Source organism: Sardina pilchardus, chromosome 3, assembly GCF_963854185.1.
Source record: "Sardina pilchardus chromosome 3, fSarPil1.1, whole genome shotgun sequence".
Taxonomy (NCBI): Eukaryota; Metazoa; Chordata; class Actinopteri; order Clupeiformes; family Clupeidae; genus Sardina; species Sardina pilchardus.
This window is the reverse complement of record NC_084996.1, coordinates 6,295,657-6,305,656: the sequence shown is the minus strand read 5'-3', so window position 1 is coordinate 6,305,656 and position 10,000 is coordinate 6,295,657. Positions and strand designations below refer to the sequence as shown.

The 10,000-nt window shown below is 47.2% G+C and overlaps 1 long non-coding RNA gene across 1 annotated transcript in view; it reads right to left on the bottom strand.

Moving 5' to 3' along the window:
* Window positions 1-10,000, bottom strand: part of LOC134076053 (uncharacterized) — a 67,699-nt gene that overhangs the window by 21,681 nt on the left and 36,018 nt on the right. Inside the window, exon 2 of the long non-coding RNA XR_009938528.1 lies at window positions 1,101-1,150. This is a non-coding gene — a long non-coding RNA (uncharacterized LOC134076053). The remainder of the gene's footprint in view (window positions 1-1,100; window positions 1,151-10,000) is intronic.

The following is a 10,000-nucleotide window of genomic DNA, read 5'->3' as shown; positions in this document are numbered from 1 at the left end:
TACAACTTCCTGTCTGTCAGTAAATGAGCATGGTCCCTTTTTAGAAAAATAGTCAAATCTCAAAAATGTTGTTTTCATAATCGTTGAAAGTCATAATTGCCGATTAATCGATTCAAATCTGATTAATTGCACAGCTCTACCTCAGAGAGGCAGGAAGCTGCCCAGGTCACAGCCAGACGGCCCCCTGTGTGTGGAGTGGACCACGCCACTGACCCCTGACCCCTGAGTCCAACCCAACCGCGATCAGGCTCATTTGGGAGTGAGCAAAACAGCTCACTCACAACGCTTGTCTCGGCCTGCTCTAGTGGCAAAGATCATCTAAATGTCATGCACCGCACGCATTTCCAGCGCTATTTGACTAGCACAATTTGAAAAGATGCCATTATATTTGTACATAACAGTGACAATTTGTGGTATTTGTGATGTACTGTATAATGAATGTGATTATATCTTACTGCAATTCTAGCTTAAAGATGGTGGATTAAGGCTTATAATATGCGTGAGGCCAGTATAGGCAGCACAGGGAAAAGTAATTTAATGAGCCAAATCCACAGTAACACACATATATACTGTACATACATACACACATACAGTACAGCACACACAGACACAGACAAAGACACACACAGACACACAGACACACAGACACACACACACACACACACACACACACACACACTCATACACAAACAAAACATGCCCAAAATGAACCTCTGAAAACTACATTAACAAACACACACACAAACACAATCAAAAACCAAAGCAAGGCCCAAAATGGACCTCTCCCACAAACTGATGCCACAGCTTCAGGTCAAAGTTCCTCCCACAGCTGAGGTCACAGCTTCAGGCCTCATCAGTTAGTTGCCAGGGTACAGTAGGATTACACGGACATACTGTAGCTCATGATGCTGTTTTACAACACGGCAGGGTAGCCACTGTGCACACATACACTAGAAACCTGCACACACACACACACACACACACACACACACACATAGAGAGAGAGAGAGAGAGAGAGAGAGAGAGAGAGACACACACATACACACACACACTCATATTCATACGCGCACACCCACACACTCCCACACATTCACACTTACCACAAACACCTCTGTGCAGTCATGGAGTGGGGTGTGAAATCCAGGACAGCCTGTGGAAAGAGAAGAGGAAAAGTTGAGTGTAAAGCAGCAAGCATCTGTGTGTGTGTGTGTGTGTGTGTGTGTGTGTGTGTGTGTGTGTGTGCACGCGCACACTAAAATTATTGCTAAAAATAAGTTACTGACTCAGAAACTGGCATCCACGCTCAGAACTCTCATGGCGTTCCCCTGGTCTATGGCGTCTGAACCCACGTCACTAATGACGACACACACATACACACTTAAACCAGTCTCTCCCATATGTGACATAAACTGTACTTTTTTTTAATAGATTGTGTGTGCCTGTGTGTGCGTGCGTGCGTGCGTGTGTGTATGTGTGTGTGTATGTGTGTTGGTGTGTGTGTGTGTTTCACAATCAGATATTAGGTGCATCTGGGGCTCCAAGAATGGCATGCTGCACCATTGTTTTTCCTTACAACAATTGCAGCTTATTTACTTGTTTTAACAGCGGACCATATGGTAGCAGAAGTCTTTATACCCCGTTTTTATTTTAAGTATCCCTAAGTCCCACATACCAACAAAATAATAATAAGTTCCTTACTTTAAATGAGTGACTAGAACATTAGTAAATACTATTAGAAGTATTAGAGGCAATTTTGTCTACACACAATGAGGCAGCTTGGATGAGGTTAAAAGATTAGCCATGTACAATTCTGTGTTCAACCCTGTGTCCATAATAAGAAGCACTATACATCATTAATTACGTCATTCATTGAATAAGACATAATAAAGAGAGAGACAGGAGGTCTGTAGTTTGGAAAGCCTTCACTGTTTAACTGTTGGCTGTTTTTATATAGTTAAGGTGTACAGGAAAATGAACTCATACCCTAACAAAACAATTTTAAAAGTTTAAAAAACCCTGATTTACTACTGGGAACAAAATCAGTCTTTAGCTGAAAAGTGCATATATTTGTGTGTGTGTGTGTGTGTGTGTGTGTGTGTGTGTGAGAGAGAGAGAGAGAGAGCGAGAGAGAGAGCAAGAGAGAGAGAGAGAGAGAGAGAGAGAGTTCTTGTTTGGTAGTACAACTGTACTGCTTATTGCGTTTTTCAGCAGGCCAGCAAATTACATTAGAAGGGCTTCCTCGACTGTGTAGGTCTATGGTGTGTGTGTGTGTGTGTGTGTGTGTGTGTGTGTGTGTGTGTGTGTGTAACTACAGCAGAGTGATAAACACAGTTGATGCCAGAGATGACGGTCTGTGAAAGTGCCGAGGGTTAGTGTGTCGACAGATCAGGTGTAACCATAGTGATGAGCGCATACCTGAGCTGTGATTGTGTGTGTGTGTGTGTGTGTGTGTGTGTGTGTGTGTGTGTGTATGAGAGTGTGTGCGCCTGTGTAAACCACTCCAGGCCGCACACAGAGAAACTTCAGACACAGGCGAGGGGAATCACACAGACCAAGGGATTACACTCAAACAACTCCCTCCAACACACACACACACACACACACACACACACACACACACACACACACACACACACACACTCACACACACACTCATTCCTGAACAAAAAAAAAAACATCCAGAGGGACAATACCGCCAAATCCTACCCACACAGGAACAGATGCGGTGCCTTAAAAACACAGAAAGACGAAGACAACGAGAGAGAGAAGAGAAGAGAGAAGAGAGGACATGACAAGAGAAGATCACAGAAGTAAAACTTATAGTCGGGACAAGGCGGGGAAAAAAAGAGGTCAAATAGAACAAACAGAGAAGTGAAAAGGGCTCTTTTTTTACAGTGAACAGCTCCCTCTAGAGAACTTCCTCCAGGACACATGGCACTGACCACCGCAGCACTTCCTTCTGCCCAACTCTCTCGTTTTTCTCTCTCCCCTCTTTTTTTTCTCTCTCTCTCTCTCTCTCTTTTTCTCTTATTCTCTCTCTCTTTTCTTTCTTTCTCTGCGCTCTTTCCTCTGTCTCTCCATCTCAGAAACCTCAAACCGTCAACCAAAAATCCTCAATTAATCATAACCTCTTTTGCCACCACTCCCTCTACATTCTACAAAAAACACACACCACACACACACACACACACACTCTCTCTCTCTTTCTCTCTCTCACACACACACATACACACACACACACACACAAAAAAAAGCGCACACAAAGTACACACCCTCATTAGTTGCTCATGCTTGTGTGTGTGATGATGGTAAACACACAGGGGCAGGCTTTACGGCTGTGTTTATTATAAGGGCTTATGAGTCTTAATTAGCTAAAGTACGCCTCGCCCCAGCCAGCCAAACACACACACAGCAGGACCTGCAGCCACACAGTCAGTGTGAAGGAGACCAGCTCACCACATATGTTCACGTTCCAGCTGTGTGTGTATGTGTGTATGAGTGTGTGTGTATGTGTGTATGTATGTGTGACTGTGTGACTGTGTGTGTGTGTGTGTGAGAGAGTATGTTTTGGGTGAACATATACATACATATATCATATGCTATTAACCAAGTAAGAATTTGCCTTTTTTTCCTGAGGTTCTAAAGACAAAAAAAAGAGAAGAAGTTTACTGTGAGAATTTGGATTTTACACTTCTAAGACGCTGACCGGTCGGAGACCTAAAAACCCACTTGAGGTCGGCTGGGTGAGGGCAGTGGGCAGTGGGCAGTGGGCTGGTCCGGCGGTGGCAGCCGGAAGATAACGTCTAGCCACCACTGCCCTCCCAGGCAGCTCCAGTCTTGCGCAACTGCGCCGGCGTGCCAAGCGGGCGCTATCAGTGCGATTTGGAGATTAGCAGAGCAAACTGGCACTGACTCCACGAGCTGAGGGCTAGGGGCATGGAGGGGCATGGGGGGGGTACTACCCCCCCAAGCGCCCCCCCCCCCCCCCCCCCCCCCCATGCCAACCGTGCACAAATACACCAGAAGGAACTGTTGATGGCATAAGTCGCCCCAGTCCTCACACTCCGATAGAGGTCTTAAAAGCAAGTCGAAGGAAATTAAAAGGCCTTAAATGAAATTGAAAGGTATTCCGGGACATTTGATATTGTCAGCTTTCAATTCCTCCTCATTCCACACTTCAACACTGAGTCTGAAAGTATTCTGTTTTTCTCTAGTGTGTCTATGGGTTACTCATATTTCTTCAAGCTGGACTTCTGCTCTTGAGGCTCCAACACACACATAGAGAGAGACACACACACACCAACATACACACACACAGACTCGCAGACAGATGACCTGAGCAGACCAAACTGCAGAGCCAGAGGGGGTTTGGTCATGTGGCCCGCAGCTGTCTGGTGAACCACAGAGCCTCTGGCCTCCCCGAGCAGAGCCAAGCAGAGCCCACTCACACACACACACTCACACTGACACTCACACTCACACACACACTCACACTCACACTGACACTCACGCTGCTGCTGCTGGAAGAGGACGGCACCACAGCTCAACAGCCGCTCACAAGCCACAACACGCTCCTCTCTCTTTCTCTCTCTCCTTCTATCTCCCTCTCTTTCTATCTCTCGTTCCCTCTCTCTCTTTCCCTCTGTTTCTGTCTCTCTGTTTCTCTTTTTCTTCTTCTCTCTCTATCTCTCTTGCCCTCTCTTTCTCTCTCTCTTTCTTTCCCTCTCTTTCTCTCTCTCTCTCTCTCTCTCTCTCTCTCTCTCTCTCTCTCTCTCTCTCTGGGCATCGTTCCTGCGCTCGGAGCGAACACGTGTTGGAACGGGCCGGTCCGCCTCACACGGAGACGGCGGGCGCTCACACACTCACCAAGTCAGGACAATGCACATGACATCAGCATACAGTGAGGACGCTCGGAGACACACGAGCACATGTGAAGACTAAACACACACACACACACACACACACACACACACTAACACACACACACACGGTGTGAAGGATGAGGTGAGAGGTGAGCTGCAGATGGAAACTGTCGGGGAGCGCATGGGGGGGTCGGAGTGATTGACACGCCGGAATCGCAGAAGGGCCGGTCTAATCCAGCTGTCACTGGGTGACACGCCTGGAGGGACAGAGAGAGAGAGAGTGTGTGAATGTGTGTGTGTGTGTGTGTGTGTGTGTGTGTGTGTACTGTGCACGTATGTGTGTATGTGCCTTAGTCACTATGTGCATGTGTGTTTTTGCGTATGTGTGAATGTGTGTACGTGTCAGTGTACGTGTGTGTGTGTGTGTGTGTGTGTGTGTGTGTCGTACGGCTGGCACGTTGCTCTCACACCTCACTTTTCCGCGTGCCCCAAACGGAAAAAAAAAGTCGAGAGGCAGGCGTGTGTGTGTGTGTGTGTGTGTGTGTGTGTGTGCATGACTACGCATGCACACACAGCGCCGCGCTTCGTACGTTACTCAACCATCACAGCGCTTACAGCGCTAATTACAAGCCCAAGAGGTGCTGAGTGCAGAGTGGCATGTCCAGTGCTTCTCTGAGGCCATCTTCATTTCAACACCAAAGCCACCTTCAGCGCCCGGGACTACCAGAGCTCGACTTCCTGCTTTGTCTAAACCTCAGCACACTGGCCCTGTTTTTAAGTTCCACTGGCATCTGGAAAACTCAGAGCACTTTTCCTTGCGATGAAAAGATAGGACAGAATGCCTGTATCTGACATACCTTCCAAACAGCTTGTTGGCATGGAAGTGATATTTTTTGCTTTACTTCTCTGACCATGCAACTCACTACTGTGGCTGCTAACAAAATAGCCTAACATTCACTTCTTTTTAAATGTTCTAAACTCTGGATATGCTGTTGGTATTTGTCTTGTTGTAATTATTACAACATATGGTAATGTTATGCTCTTTTATCTTTCCCATGCAGGATTTGGGCCCTGTTCCTTAATGTTTACACCCTAGTAAAAGCCTAAAATGTCCTCCTAACCACTTGGCCCAACTTAAAATTAGATTAGAAAAAAATACTTCTGCACATCTGCTGCTTCTACAATCATCTGCTCAATTAAAATATTTTGGGATATTTGTGACATGTGATTTCAGTAATGATCCGTTTATTCTCAGATTAAGTTCACCTCAAATAAAAGTAAGATTTATGTTCTACTTCCAGTATAATATTATGATCAAAAGCTAGTAAAGTGATTATCATAAGTCTTTTCTTTTACATTTTTCTCAACATTTAGTAAAATGTAATTAAAATTCCTCATTTTTACTGACACTGATGGTGTGTGTGTGTGTGTGTGTGTGTGTGTGTGTGTGTGTATGTATTCATACAGTATTACTGAACAAAGACTTCACCAAGTAGGCTACAGGGCAGGCTGGTTGAAAAGTATTTCGAAATCAAATACAAACAGTAATTCAATCTGTAGCATATCTCCTGCCATAACATGAGCAGCTCCACACTAATGCTGCATGAGCTCCATCTCAGAACAGTAGTGCAGAATGGGGAGAGCTGAATCTCTCTGCAGCTGTTCGCTAAAAACTCCACTTTACATCCAAGTGAAATACTACTGCAGCAGTATTTACCCTCTGAGGTGTACACTGGCGTGTGTGTGTGTGTGTGTGTGTGTGTGTGTGTTTGAACAGTGACGTGGCGCAGTCGTGGAAACAGGACATAGCACCCTGCTGTTTATTCAAGAACACCCTAAGCACAAACGAGTAAAACAAAACAAATCTGTCACTGCCTACATTCCTCTTCTCCTCCCTCTGTCTCTCTTCTTCTCTCCTTCTCTCTCTCTACTTATCTCTCTCTCTCTCTCTCTATTTATCTACCTGTCCAGTCACAGTTGAAACAAGGAAAAAAGAGAGAAAAAAATACAAGTTTGGAAGTTCTTTTTGAGAGAGTTCCAGGACAATGACTTGCATGTTTCTGTCAGCGACCACAGAGATCTGTTATAACAGAGTGCGTTTCCTACTGCCATTTGCACTTCTAAATAATTCATTTGATCATCAAATATCACATTTACTTTGAGGGAAACTTCAAAGCGTTGTATCTGTGCCTATGAGCATGTTTGTTTGTGCGTTTGTGGTGGTGTACATGCATCTGTGATTTGGTGTGTGTGTGTGTGTGTGTGTGTGTGTGTGTGTGTGTGTGTGTGTTTGAAGAGGCCGTCTGATAATCAGGCATGAAGAGAGGCCTCTGCCTCAGTTGCGCTTCAGTGCATCCGCCTTTTGTTGCTGTCATTCACTAACCCTTCCAACGAGTGCTATTCACTCTGTGTGTGTGTATGTTTGTGTGTGTGTGTGTGTGTGTGCGTGCGTGTGTGTGTGTGTGTGTGTGTGTGTGTGTGTGTGTGTGCCCGTAACCCTGATTATGCCATCAGCTTGCTGCATGTGACACATGGAAAACATCCTGCTAAATCTTGTCAGAGAGGAAGGCCACGCAGCATGGGCAGAGAAACAGGCAGAGAGAGAGAGAGAGAGAGAGAGAGAGAAGAGGGTGAGAGGGACAGAAAAGGCCTATTTCTCTCCCTCTCTCCCTCTCTCCCTCTCTCCCTCTCTCTCTCTCTCCATCTGTGTGAATTACTGTGAGCTGCTTGCCGGGTTGAGAGGGCTGAAAACAAAAGGCTGGCACGGGAGAAAAGGGAGAGGAGCCCTCCTTCATCATCTCCTCCCAGTCCCACAGGGCCATCAGAGCCAGGGGTCAGAGAGGTCAATACACTTCCCACGGCTTCGCAATCACGCACGCACGCGCACACACACACACACCCGCGCACACACACACACACCCGCGCACACACACGCACACCCGCGCACACACACACACACACACACACACACACACACAAAAGCAAGCATACACACACACAAGCATGCATACACACACACACACACACACACACACACACACACGCACACCCGCGCACACACACACACACACACACACAAAAGCAAGCATACACACACACAAGCATGCATACACACACACACACACACACACACACACACACACACACACACACACACACACACACACACACAAAAGCAAGCATACACACACACAAGCATGCATACACACACACACACACACACACACACACACACACACACACACACACACACACACACACACACAAAAGCAAGCATACACACACACAAGCATGCATACACACACACACACACACACACACACACACACACACACACACACACACACACACAAAAGCATGCATACACACACACACAAGCATGCACACACACACACACACACCTTTATAAAAAATAGCAGTGAATAAAAATAGCAAACATTCATACAGTACGTGTCATGCTACAATCAACAACAGCAGTTACAGCTACTGACAGACAAACAGACAGATACCCGTACAACTACACACACATACTGTACATACTCACACACTAACACACACACACCTAATCAGCCAAGAAAGGTGTCTGCCCATCTCAGTCATGAGGGTGCCGAGGGCTGTTGTCTGGTGTGGCAGTCATGGGAACATGAGGCCGGCGATCCAAGCCTCTGAGTGAACACACCTGACATTGTTCAGCACTTCCTTCTCAGCGCCCACAAAGCTAACGCACTTCCATCCAACCGGTAGCCACAGCCCCGACCCATTTATGTGTCTATGTGGAAGAAATGTTTGCGTTTCCAGTGTGTGTGTGTGTGTGTGTGGTTATGTGTGTGTGTGTGTGTGGGTGTGTTGTGTTTGGACACGCGAGCACCAACCTGCCCGCCGGTGCCCTGCAGCTGCCGATCGTATGATGGGCGCCCGGCGCGCCAAGCGAGGCAGGAGGGCAACTCAGCGCACGTCTCAGGGCCGCCTGACACTTAATCGCCATGAGAACGCTGACGCCATCCACTGCGCCACGCTGCCAAGCCCCCGGGGGGAAAAGGGGGCAGGAGCTCAAACTGAGTCTGAGACTGAGAGAGAGAGACACGGCTGAGAGAGAGACAGGAGCTGAGAGACAGACAGGGACGGAGCGAGACAGGCGCTAACAAAGACCGAGACAGAAGCTGAGAGAGACAGGAGCTGAGAGACAGACAGGGACGGAGCGAGACAGGCGCTAACAAAGACAGAGACAGAAGCTGAGAGAGACAGGAGCTGAGAGACAGACAGGGACGGAGCGAGACAGGCGCTAACAGAGACAGAGAAAGAAGCTGAGAGAGACAGACACTGAGAGGGAGACAGGGGTTGAGAGAGAGACAGGGACTGAGAGAGAGACAGGGACTGAGAGAGAGACAGGGACTGAGAGAGAGAGAGGCAGAGGCTGAGAGAGAGACATTAGCTGGGAGAGAAACAGAGGCTGAGAGGGAGACAGGGGTTGAGAGAGAGTCAGGGACTGAGAGAGACAGGAGCAATGGGAGACAGAGGCTGAGAGAGAGAGACAGGGGTTGAGACAGTGGCTGAGAGAGGGACAAAAATAGAACCAGAGGCCACCGAGTCTTCACTGCTACACTGGACACCTACGCACATCCACACAGATAATGGCTGTGACACCCATACCAGCTCATGCCCGGAGAGAACCAGCCAAAACACACACACACACACACACACACACACACACACACACACACACACACACACACACACACACACACACACACACACACACACACACACACACACACACACACACACACACACACACACACACACACACACACACACACACACAGACACATTCATGCTTTTATATTTGGGAGTGAGTCCCGTAAGTGTTTTTGTTAAGGGACTTTTATTCTCATAGCAATGGAATGAGGTCATGATTTAAGCTCTTTGTTTATTTAGCTGAGGAGTTCATTCAAAGCTATTTCTGATACGGGTAAAGTCAGTATCACTCCCCGTGCGCCCTGGGAAACCAAGATATGACCTTGACAAAGACAGGCTCTTGCTCCACCCGTTGAGCATGTTGCATTTTTTTAGTATCATCTTTCCCTCGAGTGGAACGAGGCCTCGATTTGTTCACACAGTTGGAACTGAGGGGGGAAACT